Source organism: Lissotriton helveticus, chromosome 3_1 (assembly GCF_964261635.1).
Source record: "Lissotriton helveticus chromosome 3_1, aLisHel1.1, whole genome shotgun sequence".
In the NCBI taxonomy this organism is placed as follows: Eukaryota; Metazoa; Chordata; class Amphibia; order Caudata; family Salamandridae; genus Lissotriton; species Lissotriton helveticus.
Genome location: NC_136061.1, coordinates 128,160,132 through 128,178,691, shown reverse-complemented (window position 1 = coordinate 128,178,691; position 18,560 = coordinate 128,160,132). Strand labels below are relative to the sequence as shown.

Sequence of the window (18,560 nt, the reverse complement as noted above, 5' to 3'; positions counted from 1 at the left end):
GATGAAAAAAAAAAAAACCATTTCATTTTGTCTGAGAAATTATTACATCGCCTACGTGGTGATGAACGTCTTAAAAACATCAACTCAGATCAGCATTACATTTGTGCTACTATTCTGGATCCACGCTACAAAAAGGCGCTGGCAGACAACGCATTCTTTCCTTTCGCTGATGCAGATGTTCAAAAGTACAAACATTGGTTAGCCTGGTCAGCCAAGAGGTTTGAAAAAGAACGGCAGGTTATTGAAGGAGAAGCCAGTACATCAGCATCAGCATCAGCAGGCCATCCGCAGTCACAAGAATCCACTTCTGCACCTGTGGCTGGGGCACAAGTGACCTCTCAGCCGTTAAAGACACCGGCAACTGGATCATCTGCACCACACACAATGACAACACTAACAGTGGCTGGGGAGGAGGATTGGCTAAGTTTGATGGGGTATGGTTCTCTAAAAAATGTCACAGGCACAGCAAAAAGTAAGCAAAGTGGAGGAACAGTTGATGACCTTGAGTCGATGGTGCAGGACTATCTGAATGACTCAACAGTGGTCTTTCTTAATGAGGAGCCATTGCAGTATTGGCATGGCAAAAAACAATTGTGGCCACAGCTCTACAACCTGGCTATAAACTATTTGTCTTGCCCACTCGCAAGTGTGTCTTCTGAACGTGTTTTCAGTGCTGCTGGTGGCATTGTAACTGCCAAACGGAGCCGCCTATCGCCCAAAAATGTGGAGCGGCTGACAATGATCAAGATGAATCAGCACCTCATACCACCAGATTACAAAGTGCGAGAAAGCACGCCACATGAAGACGATGAGGACAGCAACGTAGATGAGGGGATTTTTTCTCTGTTCGGTGCCACTGACCTCATCCAGCCTGAATTCGCAGAGTATGATGACGAAATCTTGTTCTTATTCCCTGACACCGAGCCCTGAAAATGAGACAATCAATCAAGAACTTTCTTTTTCGTCCTTATTCAGTTTTATTCCTGTGTGCTTTGTGTCTCTCTTTCTTTGTTTTGCACAGTTAATTTAATTCAAACTTTAATCACCTAATCCCAAAAAGAAGACCATCATCAGTACTGTCTTCACTTGTTTGCTTATTGATTTGAAGGTGCCGCAGTCTACATTCCTCAGGTTCACAAGTTCTGAAGAACATGCTCCTCTATCCTCCTCCTCCAGACTGCGATTTCCCTCCAAGCAGAGTGCTGGATTACGCACAATGAAGAAAGACTCAGCACTTGTGGGGGTGTTGTACTTCTTTGCGGGTGAGTTGACGGTTTTGGGCCCATTGCTGTGAAGCTCTAATAATGGACAAAAGTGTTTTGGACCAAATATGAGGTGAAAATTTCTTGCCGTTTTTGCTGACTTGCTTGCCTTTGAGGTGCTCTTTGGCGGGGTTCCGGGGGTTTGTGTGTAATTTTTGGTGTCTGTCGAAGCACTGCTGCGACAGTCTAATCTTGATTGCATTTGCTTTTCAGGAAATCCGTGGTGGAAAACAGGAGTTATGATGATTGATGATGACCTAGCTGCACAGCGCGTTACTTTGGACCGAAGGCCGAGAGATATTGTAAGTATGAGATTTAGCTTTTTCGCTGTTTGGGGGTGTTGTCGGGTGTTTTTTTGCGGGTGGGTTGGCGCCGGCGGGTCTTGCCTGGGGCATTCCTGGGAAGGTCTAATACCGGATACAAGTGTTTTGGACAAAATCCATAAGGAACAGCCTTTTTTTTGCCATTTCTTCAGACATCTTGCTCAATGTAGCATTTTGGGGGGCTTCCTGCTGTTCGTGGGTGGGTTGCGGCCGGGGTCTCTGTCGAAGCACTGCTGCGACAGTCTAATCTTGATTGCATTTGCTTTTCAGGAAATCCGTGGTGGAAAACAGGAGTTATGATGATTGATGATGATGACGACCTAGCTGCACAGCGCCGCGTTTGGACCGAAGGCCGAGAGACATTGTAAGTATGAGATTTAGCTTTTTCGCTGTTTGGTGGTGTTGTGTCGCGTGTTTTTTTGCGGGTGGGTTGGCGCCGGCGGGTCTTGCCTGGGGCTTTCCTGGGAAGGTCTAATACCGGATACAAGTGTTTTGGACAAAATCCATAAGGAACAGCCTTTTTTTTGCCATTTCTTCAGACATCTTGCTCAATGTAGCATTTTGGGGGGCTTCCTGCTGTTCGTGGGTGGGTTGCGGCCGGGGTCTCTGTCGAAGCACTGCTGCGACAGTCTAATCTTGATTGCATTTGCTTTTCAGGAAATCCGTGGTGGAAAACAGGAGTTATGATGATTGATGATGATGACGACCTAGCTGCACAGCGCCGCGTTTGGACCGAAGGCCGAGAGACATTGTAAGTATGAGATTTAGCTTTTTCGCTGTTTGGTGGTGTTGTGTCGGGTGTTTTTTTGCGGGTGGGTTGGCGGGTCTTGCCTGGGGCATTCCTGGGAAGGTCTAATACCGGCTAGAAGTTAGTTGGACAAAATCCATAAGGAAACACCAGTTTTGGCACTTTGTAAGTTAGGGTTCGTTAGGGTTAGCCCTAGCAGCAGGATTGCATGTGTTTAGGGGGGTTCTATTGCAACGCGGTTCTGTTGTTGTAGAGCACTGTTGGAGCGATGCTGGCTATGGATACTTTTGCTTGCAGGCAAGTGGTTTGAATACAATCCACGGTCTGTATTTGGGTCTACTGTTACTTTCAAAGTACGTTTTGTAACCATTTTTCTGCTAGGCATCATCAAAGTGTGACTTTTTGAACCACACAGCGTACATACCTTTTATTTATTTATCAGTGGTATTGTAATAGCACTTCCTGTTTTCCGTTCAATAATTACAGGCCGGGTTTCAGTCAACATCCGCCAGGCAGGCAGTGGACAGGGTGTCTCTTCTGTCAGTGGTCACCACCACATTGATGGACGAAGCGTCAGCTGGAATGGAGGAGTGCCGCCAATAAGAGGAATTGTTTGCTGCATGCAACTTACTTACCAATTTCAACAGGACAACTCCAACAACATACGCAATACAGATACAGTATCCATTGTTGTCTTTTATTCTATGAGTGTGACTGCATGTGCTTACCTTTACTTTGTAACCAAAGATTGTCTGTAAACTCTGTATCTTCAATTATTGTTTGTCCATGCTCTGCTTTTTTTTTCTTCTCTCAACAAAACCTACCCAAAAAGAAACCCCCATTCCCATCCATTTTACAAACCCTAACCCTCTTCCCCCGGGCTGTGTTGTTTTGCTTGATGTCTGACTAAAATGACATCAATAATTCCACACACTTGCTGGGGAGGATAAGGTGATAGCAGCAACAGGCTGGTGAAGGAATACGAGGATATCTTCTAGACTTACTCAGCTTCAGTACTATATCTTCTAGTAGTAGTAGCCAATGTCAAATAAATTCAACGCAAGTACTAGTTATACTTGCAATACTTTACCATTTGTTAGGCTACATTATGGCACTGTTCTAGTGTACTGTCACCTGCTATTTTCTCGATCGTACCGTAACCGTTGTAATGCTACAGTAAGGAGTACAAACAAGGTTTCGTTTTCTTTTTTTCCATAGGCATGCAACTGCCACTGTGTCACACCACTAGTAACACCGCAATGAGGAAATGTCACCCGCCCAGGAATGACAACGTTAATCCCCATTTCACCTGGAGCCAGCCCTGGGCCTAGCCCTAATTTCTAACACAAATTACAGGTAAGATAAGCGTTTGGTGGGAGGTAGTATAATGGAGTATTATTTCGGAGTAGACAAGAGTTTGACGGTTGTACTACTAAAGTCCTACGACTGTTCAGGAAAACAAAGTTACTGTTACACCCCCGCCCCCCACCCACCAGACTGAAAAGCAGTAAAAAACAGGTATGGTCAGATAAAGTAGTTGAAAAATATATTTATTTATCCCTAACAAAATAATCTCCCTCACCCACCCTAACCCCAACGATTGTCTCTGAAACGTCCCAAAACGATCCCAACTCCCAAATCCCACCCCCCAAAAGTCTATAAAAAAAGGGCAAGGGACACTCCACTACTGGAGGGTGCTGGTGCTGGTGCATGATGCGGCATGGGCATCATACTCCTTGCGGAGGGTGGCAAGCTCGGAGCGGAGGCCCTTAACCAAGGTCTTATACCTCAGGACCTCCTGCTCCAGGTTGGACATGCGGACTCGGAGGCGGTGTTGGCGTTCCTTGCAGCTCCTGTGGGGGGCAGCTGGTGTTTCCGGTGCTTGGCGGTGGCGGTCGGCTTTCTTAGCCCGGCTCGGTCCCGCTGGTTTAGTCACGGAGGAGGATGCAGTCGAAGATGTTGCCCCGCTCGACTGCGTGTCCTCCTCCTCCTCCAGGGCCACCAGCCGCCGATACTCGGCGACTGTGGCCTCCAGCCTCCGTTGCCGGGCCAATCTAGCCTGCTCCCTCCTTGTTGTTGTTTTGGAAGAAGGAGCAACTATATGAAGAAAGAAAGACATAGTCTGTAACCAATGCTCCTTATTAATAACACAAAGTGATTGAGCCGAAAGTTGGGTCACAGAGTACAAGTAGCAAATTGAAAGCACAGTACATAACTATTGAGGACAGTATCTATGTAACCCTCCCACTTCTGCATCCTTGCTCTAACAGTAGTGGTAGTTTAATGAACTAATTCTACGACCACTATGGACTTCCATTACAGTCGACTATGACAGTACACCAGTCTTATTCTTCTTCTTCTCTCTTGTTTAGGGAAATGGGTACGTTATCTTATGCAAGCCGGCAGAATGACATGGACACAGCACAGTGAAGTTGCACCCGAGAAAAAAAGTTGCACACCATGATGATGGAGACAGACTTGCGTTACTGTACCGGTCCAGTACATGCAGGTGGTGAAGCTATTACTTTTCTATTACGGGTGGCACTGAGAATACTCTGTTACAAGGGCTACTGCTTAATTAATTTACCTTTCACCCTACAGTGCAAATGAGTACTAGAAAAGGAAACTGAAGAAGCTAACTAATTTGATTATCTATCACTTCACATGGGACGTATTTAATGACAGATGAGATGACTTTAGGTGCTTTGCTTAATATTGAGTGAACACAGTGATACACCCACACATGAATGACGTACTACAAGTAAACTAAAGTTATTAAGAGAGGTACGGAGTGTCCACCGTAATAACCAGATATATGCTGTGAATGCAAACGCAATACAAAGTACTGCTACTATTCATGGAAGTATTGGACACATTTACAATTTCTTTTCCTTGCCTTCCCTGCACTGGGACGGACGTGCGGGTGCGGTGGTACATGCTCTTCAAGGTAACACTTACTTCACCTGGCGACCATCTACTCTCTCTAGATACACATTTGCTATGTAAGAGTCAGAGAATACCATGCTCCAGGCATCCATTCATTCAAAGTATACGCACACATACAGTTTCTGTTTCACCCACCCAGGCTGCTGTCCTTCCACCCATCCTTGCTTCATCATTGACCCAGCCATGCACCATACCATATTCTTTCCTTCCCAGCCACCTCTGGGTCCAAGCAAACACATATCGTTCTTCTTTGCCAGCCATCATACAAGTTCGCGTCCCACTTACTTACACCCTTCTTTCGCTTTTCGTTCATCCCATCCATCACGTTCGTCTTAGAACTTATTGGGATTCTTCTCACCAAAAACTTCACAGCTAAGTCGAAGTACATTTCGAGGAGGCTACTACCTGGTTGATTTGTAATTGTAATACACCCGTGCAGAAAGCACACTATGCAGTCTTCAATCTCAATAAGTAAGGAATATATAGCTTACCTGTTTCCGCCACCACCGTTTGATCCCCCACAGGAACGGCCACCAGCTCTTCTACCGCCGCATCCTCCCCAGAGGCCTCCGAGTCCAAGTCCAACACATCAGCCACCTCCGCGCTGGCCCCGTCACCAGATGTTACACCTACAAAGTACATTTAAGAAAGTTAGAATACACCACTCACTACTATATAATATTTGGTCTAGGAGAAATGTTAAAAAAACAGAATACAATGTAATAATTTGTGACTGTCTACTCCATAGTAAAAATGTCCCATTTTCCAGGGAAGGCTGTTGTCTTGCTGCACTTTTATGCACAACTGATGAATGCTTGCTTTTGATTTTTAACACGCACCACTTTTTCTCCTAACAGACAGAAGCTTGACTCCTGAGTCCTAAGAACACGACCAGGATCAAGTTCAAAGTAGGTGAGAGTTCGGCTCGACCACAAGAAATGTGTCCAATTAATCGTCAGCACTAACCACTTTTCCGTTTACAGTTAAATAGTTTTATGACAAAGTAGATTTCAATAAATGTGTTTACTTTTAATAAAGCTTTTACACTTAAATAGACTCTGTGGTTTTTGTTCCTCTAGACTAGAGTGGATGAGCTAAAGGTTTTGGAATTTTTGCAAGCATGAGTGCCTCTGACACTTCTTGACTGTGCTGTGACTCCGTACTACTCTCTTGTCCTGCGTACGATAATCTAGAGATCATTGGGGATCTATAATCGGTGACTTCGGGAGCTGAATGACTCTGCCACACTATCTAGTCAGTAAGGAGACAGTGCATAGAGGTATTGCTGAATATAATGGGAGTCCAATGGAATTGCCAAATGTCCAATCTTAGTTAGCTACACAGACAGACTAATAAAAATAGTCTAGTAATACCACAGGGAGTCATCATATTCGAGGCAGGATAAGAATTTATATTCAGTCTACAAGAAGATCAAAGACGATTTAGAAAAAATCGAATGAGGAACGCTAGGAAAAAATAGGTACTGTTTAGTAAAATGTAAACTTACTGGGGCCAGCAAAGGAGCCCTCGCCTGCCCGATCCTGGCCTGCATCCTCAGCACCCTCCTCCTGTGTCCTCTTGCCCTTGGGGGGAGCTGATGTACAACATGAAAGAAAGAAAAACCATAAAACATGGATGAGATTTTTCAACCAAATCAAACATTTCAAAAGAACAATAACAACATATTTTGGAAAAATAGCAAATAGATAGACAACTATTCCACGGGATCTATCTCATGTGGTATACTACGTTATTCGTATTGCCTGATTTGCGGAACGTTGACTTAGAAAGTTCCTATGTAACTCAATAAACAGACTACTAAAGAGGTTTGCCTAGGCCTGGCACTGCAGGCAGTAGTGCACAACACGTGACAGACAAAGTCCATCCTGCTTGCAGATCAGTGAATACTCAAACTATCAATCCACCCGCCACCACCGCCACTATTTCTTCTGATAGCCATGTGACTGTCTAAAGGAAGGACACTGGACTTCAGTCTGTTGGGGCTGATTTATAAGTCCCTTGCGGAAGTTGCGGCTGATTTTCCTCCATTGTTGCGTGCCTTTTCTGACGCAGCGGCAGAACAAAAGACTCGCCATGGTGTTGGTGCGGCGTATATATTAAAAAAAAAACACATATGGGCATATGGGCGATGCATCACGTTGTAAAGCCCTGCGCCATCAGGGGGCGTTCCGGCGCAAGGGAGGGCGTACCTGCGCAGGAACGAATCCTAAAAGTGGCTGAGGGAAATCTACAAGATGTCAATCAGTCATTTTTATGACAATGATGCATGACTCAAACCCTGCGCGCTTGAAGCCGACGTACGGCTTGATGCAGCATTGGGGAGATAGGGTACCCCAGAGCATTGCTGGAGCTGCGCCATCGTTGGCACGCAACTCCAGCAATGCGCTGCCTTTACGGCACAGATGCGTAAGGCTTCTGTGACGTTTTGGGCCAATGGGTGGTGGTGGCATGGCACACAATTACTGCCGCATCCCTGCTACTTTGCAGGGATGCGCCGGTAATTGAAAATATGACCCTTACTGTCTAGCATTACGCAGTTCTTTTCTTTACAGTACACTGATACATAATTTCTCAGGCCAATGAAATGCTTCTGAACACAACATACAAAACAAAGAAGCATAGTAGCAAGCAAGGCTACTGAGAAGGAGAGCAGTGCACCTGAAAATGAAATGCATAGAAGATTTTGAAATATAATTTACCTCAATGTAATCGGCAGCATTATTGCTCTTGGTAAAGAACAAAGATTTGCAAATAACAGAGCCGGATAAAACAGAGTAGTAAATGTACTACTACTACTACTCACCAAGCCCGGGGACCTCTACGCCGAGCGCGTCCAGCAAGTCCCGCTCCCGGTCCATGACATCGGTCCAGCGGTGGGTGGCCTGGTTATACGTGCGCCGGACCCCAGAGATCTTGTACATGGCCCGGCACACCTTCTCCCACCGCTGGCGGCGCTCCCGGATGCCATAGCCGGTCGCGATCTTGCCGCCTCCCAGGATCGTCTTGGGGAGGCGGCGCTGGACATGGAAGATCAGTGCCGCCACTTCCTCCGCGCTAAAGATCTCCCTCGGGACCACTTGCTCCCCCCTTAAACGCCCGCACGGGAGCCGGGCACGGGGTGCGGGACCCTTCCCCTTCTCAGGGTGCTTCCCGGCTCCCTTTACCATGGTCTGGGCAGAAATAAACTTAAATGATAAAGAAGAAATAGAATAGTGAAGAAGAAAATAAAAGAGTTTAAAAAAGTAGTTTAAAAGTAACTAAAAGCTGCAGAAAACACAAAAATATAGAGCTAGAAAAATAGAGGGTTAGATAATAAGTAAAATTAGATCAAAAAAACTTCAAACAAGCAAAGGATGGCAGAGATTGAGAGAGGATAGAGAAAGCATGCCCAGAACCATAGCAATGAATGAGAAACAAGATGGCCGCGCCCGTTCACGACCGCGTGGGTAAGTTCGCGCGAGATTTTCCTTGCGAGTACGCGCGAACTTGTACTCGCGAGCAGCACACTTTGCGAGATTACACATAGCGGGCGGAAACGGAATTACGTCACGCCAACAAGATGGCCGCGCCCGTGTACGACCGATAGGGTAACTTGGCAAACGAATAGCTAGAAGCGCCTCGCGAACACGCGCAAGATCACGCGAACATACACGTCGCAACAAAAACAATTTTGTATTCGCACGTATTCGCGGCTTCCGAAATCGATCTCGCACGGATTCGCGCCCCAAATAACGCGCGAAATTGCAAAAAAAACGATTTTAGCTAAAATGAAAGCAATGAGCAGGTGCAAAAGTTCAAACTTAACATTAGTAACATTCAAGGTAGTGCTTCCTGATGGGCCCCTCCAGAGTTTGCAACAATTCTATGACCCTGCTATGACCCAAACAGCAGGCTCATAGAATAGCACCATAAAGGTCCTGTAAAAAAAAAAAATCACTGCAACAAATAGCAAATTACAGATAAGGAAGGAAGCAGGTGCCAGCCAGACTGGAACTTTCAAAATTACTGACACATTAATGAAACACAAATTAATTGATGGCAGTTGAAGAAGGGCAGGTGTGCTAGCTTTTTTCAACCACCATAATCTACAGTAATAAATAAACCTAATAGGTGCCTGTGAGGATGTACTAGAGGGTGGCATGGGTGTCCCAGAGGGTGGCAGTGGTGAAACAGAGGGTGCTGTGAACCTGTGATGATAAACCAGACGTAGAAACAACATAGTCGCGGCCGTTGCAAGCCGAAAAGTAAGTTCGCAATTGCGAACTTGTCCCAAAATCGGCGCGAACACGCGCCAACACAAAAAACGGAAAAATCCGCAAGTCCGCTAGAGTTCGCGGATCTTCGCGGATTGCGAATCCGTAAATACGCAAGTTCGCGGATTGCCAATCCGCAAAATCCGCCCATGCTTAAGTAGTAGTCCACTTCTGTGCTATTTTATCGCAGTCATCAGGCTTAGATTGAGTAAAGCATTTGTACCCCATGCTAATTAGTTTGTTTATTGTTTCACCGTAAATGCAAGTCCATATTTCTGAATCTATTGCTATGGCTTACCCTGCTCTGTAATCAGTGTCTATCGCTATGGCATACCCTGCTCTGTAATCGGTGTCTATCAGTCTGCTGGAGGAACCATCAGTGTACCACTCCTATAGTGTACCTTTTTTAATGGTGTCTAATCTTGGCGGGGTGCCGTTTTCTACAATCTCAACACCAACTTACTTAGGGGTCATATCTTTTCCTAAGAGAATGGATCTCATCAGAATAACCTATTGCAGGTAATACTTTTGACAAATTAACAGGTGGGCATCTTACATGGTGCCATTATAACCTGTGTGCCTGCTAGCAGAAAAATGTTGTGTCGATCCAGACAGCAACCACTGCACCAAATATGGCACCTAGACAATACAGGTATAGTCCAACACAATGAGAGCCATCCTCTCCACCATCACAGCTGCTGACCCCTAGTCACTGCAGAAATCAAAGTCACATAGTTGTGTCCCACAGGCCTTTCTTTTCCAGCTGTGTCAGCACATCATTGGCAGCATCACTTCATTTGCAATGTTATTTTGCTCTGAAACAGAGATGGAAAGGCAGTTTGTAGTCAGGCAGTCCAGCAGTCCCCATGAAGTTGCAGTACACAATGTCTCTCAATTTCTTGAAACAGTTTGCAAGTACATTTTGTAACAGTCATAGCATCTGCATTCATTATCCATTGGTGGCAGTAGTTCATTATCCCCAGGAAGGACATCATTCCTTTCTTGGTGTGCAGGAGCTGAATGCCCTGAATTTAATTCTGTCAGGTGATATGCTGCGGGTACCTTGGAATATCACTAAACCCAGGTAAGTCATCTCATTTTGGCAGCATTGGCATTTTGACAATGAGGCTTCTCTTCTCTCCTGGAGGTAGTTCAGCAGAGCTACAGTGTCTCTTGTCACAGGCTTTCACAGGCCTCAAGTGATGGATAGGTCACACGGAGGTTATCAGCATACTGCAAGACAATGTACCACCTTCCAGGCATCGGTGGCCCAAGTCTCTCTTTACTGCGTGCGGCTTGACATTGGGACTCACAGTGAACATAGTGGATTTGGTATCTCAGTATGATGGCAAAGAGGTTCACACCCAGTGGATGGACTTTAATGCTAAAACCCACTGAGGAGAGAAAAATACTCTGCCTCTACAGGTATAAATAATAAGCACAACAGGCTCTAAGGGACCCACAAGCTCAAAAGGTAATCACTTTATGGGGACAGCATTTTTTCACCAGCCTCTCTTTTTTTTTTTTTTTTGAACTTTTTATTTATTTATTTTAAATATCACTTTGTAGTGAGGGCATTATATCCTTCGGTATCAAGGTTGCACTATATAAAACTTTATAATAAATACATTTATCCAAAACCTCGCCGTTCCCTATATCTATAAACTTCTTGTTAGTTATGTGTACATCCATCCATTTACTTTTCAAATGTAACAAACTGCAGTCTAACAGCATCATTCATCATCTCTCAACACATCCATGCGTGCACTACAGAGGTTGTATACAACAGAGAATCCTTACTGAAACTGTAAGCAGTACTTGCCCTGTTCTAACCTATCATTAGGCATTTGTGAATAAATTCCATTTATTAAAAAAAATATATATATACTGTTGCAAAATTATATTTATTTATATTAAAGTTGTGAAATGTATCCCTTTATCTCCCACATTAGTGGAAACACCTTCCACTTTAGTGGAACCATGATATTCTCCTTGGGCATGTCTGATATCTTCATCCTGATACACTGTGCAACAATAAAACTGATACCATACTCTTATCTACTCTCTGGTATTTACGCTGCACCCCTTGATATGTCCTTCAAAGTTATTATTTCTCAAAAAACGGTTATATCCCCATCTGCTACTAAAACAATGCAATTTACCCTTTAGCTAATGGTACCTAAACACATCTTTGGTGTCCAATGTGGTTCCAGGAAGGCTAATGTGATATCCCTAATATAATTACCATGCATTGAGAATTATTTTGGACCCTAATTTCCCTAGGCACATTATATTTAGACATCATTAGAGCAAGATGTACATTTACCTGTAGTGTTGTACCCTACAATGGTAGAATCAGGATATTTAATTAATATAAAGGAATTTTAAGTTGTTTAAACTACTCGTCAACATCACAAGCAGTGCATTTGCTTAACACTCATTTGCTGTAGGCCAAAATAGAAACAAATCTACTGAAAATGTATATGTTCCCTCTTCAATCAAACACAGCCCTGTGCACACACACACAGTGGCTAACCTCAGCAAAAAATGCTCAAAACTCCCTGCGTGGACAGACTTCACATTACTTGTACAGGACTGCAGACACTTCTGAAAATTATTTCTTTTAATAAAAGCACCTACAGCAGGAAAATCCCAAACTGCTAATTTTACAGGCATTCTAGTGGGTAAATTTTCTTCAAGATCCAAACTATGCAACATCAGCTCTAATAAGCATGGTCCGCTTATTTACACAGACTAGCTAATAAAGCAATGTAGACTACTTATCCTCTTATTAAAACATCAGACTGGATGGGCAGTAACATAGCATATATATATTCATTTTATCAATGCTAACACTTTTTAAAACCTTATTACTGAATAGCCAATTAAATGTCTCATGGCTATTTCATAGACAGTTTAGACAGGCTCAAAAGATATTGAGAAAAGGAGAGAGCAACCACATTTTTTCTGACCCTTAATTTGTACAGGAGCTAACCACCTTGCTCCATTTTGAAAGTAGAAAACCTGAAACAGTTTTCACTTGTGTCAACACTATCACCCCTATATGTAGAAACTGGGCATTAACAAACTCTGAGGAAGTAAATAGCATATTTAAACAGCATTGTTCCTTAGCATGAGTGCATATAGTTCTTTCTTTAGAGCAAACTTCTCGTTTTCTCTCCCTGTGCTGCCATCTCCTCTTTCAAACCTTTTAAGAGGTCAAAAATGTCAAAGACAGCCCTTGCTCTTGAGCCCTTTTAGGCTTCTAAATGTGGACCTCGACCTTCTAACCTATTAGCAGCTGTTCTTCCAAGGCGTTCCCTATGTGTGTTATTTGTTGAAGGAACTTCTCCAGAAGCAAGACTGAGGGTCCGTGCCTCCGTGGTGATATTTTAAAAGGTACGATCACATTTGAAAGTATCTCTCAAGAAGCATGGCTGAAAAATATTGCTGCTCCGCGCCAGCACGCCCATATATCTTTCTTTTGAGGTAGGATCTTTATTATTTATTTTTTATTCTTGTGTACTAAGCTTTTCTAGTAATCTAAAAAGTGGCTCAAAATAGTTCACTTTTCAGAATGCTTTAATTTTCTCCCAGTATTCTTGTGCATGAAAGCAAAAAAAAATGCATAAATGCAGGTCTCTAGATCTACTCTGCATTTCTTTTGAAAGCCTTTGTTTTTGACACTGCAGCAATTAAGCCATACTACATTTTAAGTTTGTCACTAAGAGACAGTAATATTTGGGTTGTTAGATAAATCAATATCCACACTTTTCATGTGGTGCAACAACATAGTTTAACCAGTTGGAGATACATTTTAATGTGCACATTCAAAATCTGAATATATATTTTTATATACTTTGCACAGAATATGTTTCAACAGTGCTAAATATTCCAAACCAGTCTAAATCTATTAGCATTTTTAATTTTACAGCAGCACATCCTCTGAGCAGCCACCCTGAGTAGCCACCAATTAATGTGAATGCCTTTTAATATTTAATATCATGTATGTAAGGCCACATCAATGTCTTTTTTAATATTTGTTATGTCCTAATTTTGTAGAAACACACAAATTCGTTTTTCTCTATGAGGCCTACTTTTTCTAAGTAGTGCATTTTCCTAGGAACAGTCTTTTACATTTATCATGTAAAAATGTGTTTTAAATACACACTGTCCGTCTCTACCAAACCATTCCCCGCACTCCTACACATCTATTTCTGCTGACCTTTTCTGCCCTTTTGGCACGTCCTGGGTTAACAGCTGCCAAGAAGCCTCAGATTCTGACTGCACCACCGCTGGTAGTTCCAGTGAGGCTATGTAGAATGATCCGTCTTTTTATTTTTATTTTTCAATGCAAGCCTTCTTCTAGGCATTGTTTTTCTAAACCCATATCAGTGTTGAAGCTGCTGGGCCCTCACCATTCTAACAAGCACTGGCAAAAGCAAAAATCGTTTTTTGGTCTAAAAAGTACTCATTGCAACAGGAATTCTGTGCACTGTACAAAACTACTTTGTGGGTCTATATGCTCCTTGTGCAAGAGCAGAATACAGTCACTCACAGTGATCCCAGCTGATCGAGAGAGAGAGAGTGACGGGCATACTTTTGATGTACACAAAAAGTCATGGCTAACGCCAGGCCTAATTCAAAGCCCACTTATTAAACAAAGTCTCAAAAAGTGCATTCATGGTGTATATCCTTGCATATATAGGCCAAGAAATAGTACTCCTAGAAAATATTTGTGAACTGAATTTTTCCATGAGCAACTCTGCATGTGTAGATTTGTTCATGTGAAAATCTAAATGTTTCCAAGTTCATTTTTTCTCCAACCACTTTTTCCTAACACTGGAAGAACTTTTGTGTCTGCCACTGTCAAGAGCACATTTTCAACCCCTCTCATTATGAGAATATTTTAGAAGAATTGGTGCAAACTCTTAAACATGCAAGTCACTAGGCTTACACAGACTCAAAAGGGCTTTCCAACCCTACTTTGTACTTGCTTCACTGTCCATATTACTTTACTTCATATTCTTACCTTCATTTGAATTTTTCTCTCCGGACGGTTTTTTAAACAGCTTTCTAGTGCGCTTACCATTATTTTCATCTGAGATCCCGTCTTGTGATATCTGCTTTGTACTTACAATGTGCGCTTACCCTGAAAGATAAATTCAAAATATCTCCTGCAAAGGAAAAGTGTTAGGCAATTTCCCTCTCTCATGCACTAATGCGCCTTTATTTAAATATAAATCATGAAACATAGATATTCAGTACTGAAAATCAATACCCTATTCAAATGCAGTCATTCATCCATGACATTACGCATATTTCAAAATTATTTCCCTGTGTTCCGGTGCAACCAGCAAATCAGTAGCTCCACTCACTATATTCTGGGAGTGTTTCTTTTTGTGGGTAAAATTAATACCTCCTCCTAGCAGAGCTCTCCTGAAATGGATTTATAAAACTCCCAAAGAGTCTAGCCATTTGTCAATATTTATTGACATAAAGTAACTTAGTTACTTATCAGTCACCTGCTTCACTACTTCTTATATGTTTAGGTGCACATACATTATTCTCTAACCCAGGCTCTCCTGCAGTGTATCATACCAATTAGTTTATTGATACAGAGAACATTTTAAAAACATTCTCTACAGTCCCCTGTCTATTTTAAATGCCAGTCAATGTCCCTTTGTATTAATACTATGAGTTAAATACATATTTGAAAGACTGAAAGGTCACTTGCAGCAAGGTTAGTTATTTAACTTACATCACAGTCCTCCAATATGTCCCACTTCTAACACCATTCTGATAGGGAAATACTGGCACCCTCCCAGGAGCATATCATGAATGAAACTCACCAGACATAGCAGGTTGCTCAGAAACAAAGTGAACTTTATTAAATGGTACCAAAATCATGCATCATTGCTAATCAGCAAGGAAGAAGTCAGATCTGCCACCTTAGGGGCTCTCAGACCGCTTCTTCCCAGAGTGACAAGTTTCTAGGTATTATATACTGTATTCAATGCCATGTCAGCGGAACTTAGAATAAGGCACCAAGCCAAATATGGCTGACATGGATGTGCAATGTCTGCACCATGCAAAACAGCCAGATATGGGCAGACCAGAAAGGCAGGCTCTGCACTGTGTAACATTTGCATATCATGTAGTCAAGACAAGCAAGGTGACCTGTAAGGGTGTACAGAATAGCTTGTTGAAGCTTGTCCAGTCAAGGTCAGATAGGAAGCCATTTTGAGCTCCAGGCCTCATGTTAATGTGATCTTATATAATCATGAACTCTTTGGAAGTACATGCAAATGAATTTATATGGATATTCATATATATTTTGTAACAGTTTCCCTACGCGTTTCGGAGCTCCTGCTCCTTGCTCACGGGAAACATGCAAATGGGACCAACGAATAAGGAAATCACACTAGAGGGAATGAAAATTGCGAAATAAAAGGAATCATGTTCTTTGTTGTTGAATTTTCCAAACCCATTTGTTTGCCGTTATGAATTCTTTGGTATTCCTGGCAGTGGCGGCTGGTGACATTTGAAAGTGGTGAGGCGTAAAACAATAATTGTACTGCACTGTGGTGAGCGAGCGAGTCCGAACCACCTACAGAGGGTCCCGGGGGCAAATGGTGCATTTTTAAGCAAATTTGAGTAACCAGGAAGGTTAATAAAGCAATTGTGAATCTTTTGTAACAAAGACAATGACTGGTAAAACCGTCAGTGTGATCGGATGCATATCAGACTCCGGCCTACCATGTGCTCTGTCCATCTGTGCCACTGTGTGCTATTCTTTCACAAGTCTAATGTGCCCCCATTACTAATTGACAGGCCTTCAATCCACCCACTGAAAACCTCCTCAGTTGGCATAGACGGAATAATGAATTATAATACCGTACTGCCTGGGATCATTTATTTACAGTGGCAAACTGAAACTGTGCAAAAGCAGCAGTGCACTGAAACCTAATCGCGCCAGGATTGTCTTTTAAATGTTTCATTCATATTGCTTATTCTTTCCTAAGTCAAACTCTCTCTGCTTCATAAATAGATCAGCCCTATAAAAATGCCACCTTGTGATTGTTACTGTGGCACCCTTGACAGTTATCTTTTGGTTCTGTTTGCCAGCTTTCTGATTAGAAAGCCTCTCCTCTCCTGAGGGTCAGTAGTCTTTATACTTCTCACGTTGTCTGTAGGATAGAACTTAAAGGAAACAAATTACATTTTACAACCAAGTTCAACCAGATAGAGGCGCCAGCCGCGCCACGTTCGGAATTCTGGAAACTCGCGCCCCTATCTTTTCTCTGACTAGATAGATGACTAGAGATTAGAAGCATTGAGTCACACCTCGCCTAGATCATGAGCCCGAATCACTCTTTACCACAAAAAGATCGAGTACAAGGTGACGGTGATTGGCACGAGGACAGCTTTGCTTGCAAGACACTACCCCATTGCCACTATGTATTACAGGACAGACACAAGACTACAACACCTCCCCTATGTTGTAGCCCAGAGGCACGCCTTGCATCTGCTCTATTACAGCACAGAGAGGAGACTACATCACCCCTGCTGTATTGCAGCTCAGTGAGACAACGCCATCACCTATCGCATAACAGCTCAGACATGACTGCAACACATCTGTTAAATTACACGGCAGACAGGAAAGCATCACCTTTGCTACATTACAGCACAAACTAGGACTGGACTGCTTCATTACAGCGCTGAGGCAACAGTGCAGCGCTATTTCTGTATTCAGAACTGTTGTGGCCGCATCACCCCTGCTATCACAGCACAGGCATGCCTGCATCACCTCAGCACAGGCATGTCTGCATTACCTCAATCACAGCACAGCGTGTCACGTGACTGCATTACCTCAGCACAGGCATGACTGCATCATCTCAATTACAGCACCCGCATGCCTGCATCTCCTCTGCTATAGTACAACAGAGACACAGCTTCATCACTCTGCTCTGCCATATAACAGCACAGACATCACTACATGTCTCAGCCCGAATCCTTTGAGGGGCTGACTCAGCCTATCATCTTTCTAAGGATGATAAGACAAGTACTCGTGAGCTGAGTAATGCTATTTGAAATTTCCCGTTACTTACAGCCACAAAGCTAGTCAGTATTATTACTACTCACCCTCCTGCTGGTGCTTGATCTGCGGGACTGTGGCAAAGGGCGCGCAAGGACGTTCAGTGCAAGCGATGCCAGGACACATAGGACGAAGAGGGTATCATAGATGCCAGAGATTCTCCTAACTCTGCATCCGAAATGGAGGACTCCCCTCTGGTCAGCCTAGCCTTGTCTGTGTCTTTTGGTCGTCGCAGTAGAGATAAGCACTATTCATGTTGTGGCATGGCCTGCAGCGGCAGTCGCGGCCGGCATTACAGGTGGGTGGGGTGGGGTGGAAATGGTGTTGTCACGCTGTGGAGGGGATGGGGCGAGACGGGATAAATAAAACTTTTATTAAAATTATTTATTACTTTTATTAAAAGTCAAACTTACCTGCTTCCCGCCTTTAAGTTCAGAGACTCCAGACTACCGCTGTCCTGCATTTGGAATTCCCAGGGTGCTGCTCGTCAACAGGAAGGCTGCAGACAGCCTCCCTCCCCTCCACCACAGCGCAGCATACAGAGAGAACAGGGAGAGTGGGCGGTGTTTCTCGAGGGCAAGGGGGAGGAGTGGCTTGCCCACTGTTGTTAATACTGTCTGTTTGGGCGGCCTCAGGCTGCCCAAACAGACAGTATTAACAACAGTGGGCAAGCCATTCCCCCCTGCCCTCGTGTAACACCGCCCACTCTCTCAACCAGGAACTTCTGCTTTCTCGCCGTGCGAGAAGGCAGAAACAAATGGTAGTTATTGCAGTAATAACTACCATTTGTTTTTGCCTTCTCGCATGGCGAGAAAGCAGTGGGGCGGCGCCCAAACGCCCCCATAGAGGAGCCGAGCACTTCCTGGCAATTGCGCAGACTTTACAGTTGGTACATTTAAATAAGCCTTT

General features: G+C 43.5%; 1 protein-coding gene across 2 annotated transcripts in view; it reads left to right on the top strand.

The window, feature by feature from the left end:
- The window catches only part of ORAI2 (ORAI calcium release-activated calcium modulator 2), a 142,746-nt gene that overhangs the window by 51,110 nt on the left and 73,076 nt on the right, over positions 1-18,560 (top strand). Inside the window, exon 1 of one of the 2 annotated variants that reach the window (XM_078679373.1) lies at positions 12,916-13,042. The exons of the other annotated variant lie outside the window; for it this stretch is intronic. The gene's annotated coding sequence lies outside the window, so the exon portion shown is untranslated. Of the gene's footprint in view, positions 1-12,915; positions 13,043-18,560 lie in introns of those variants that run through there. 2 annotated transcript variants of the gene reach the window in all.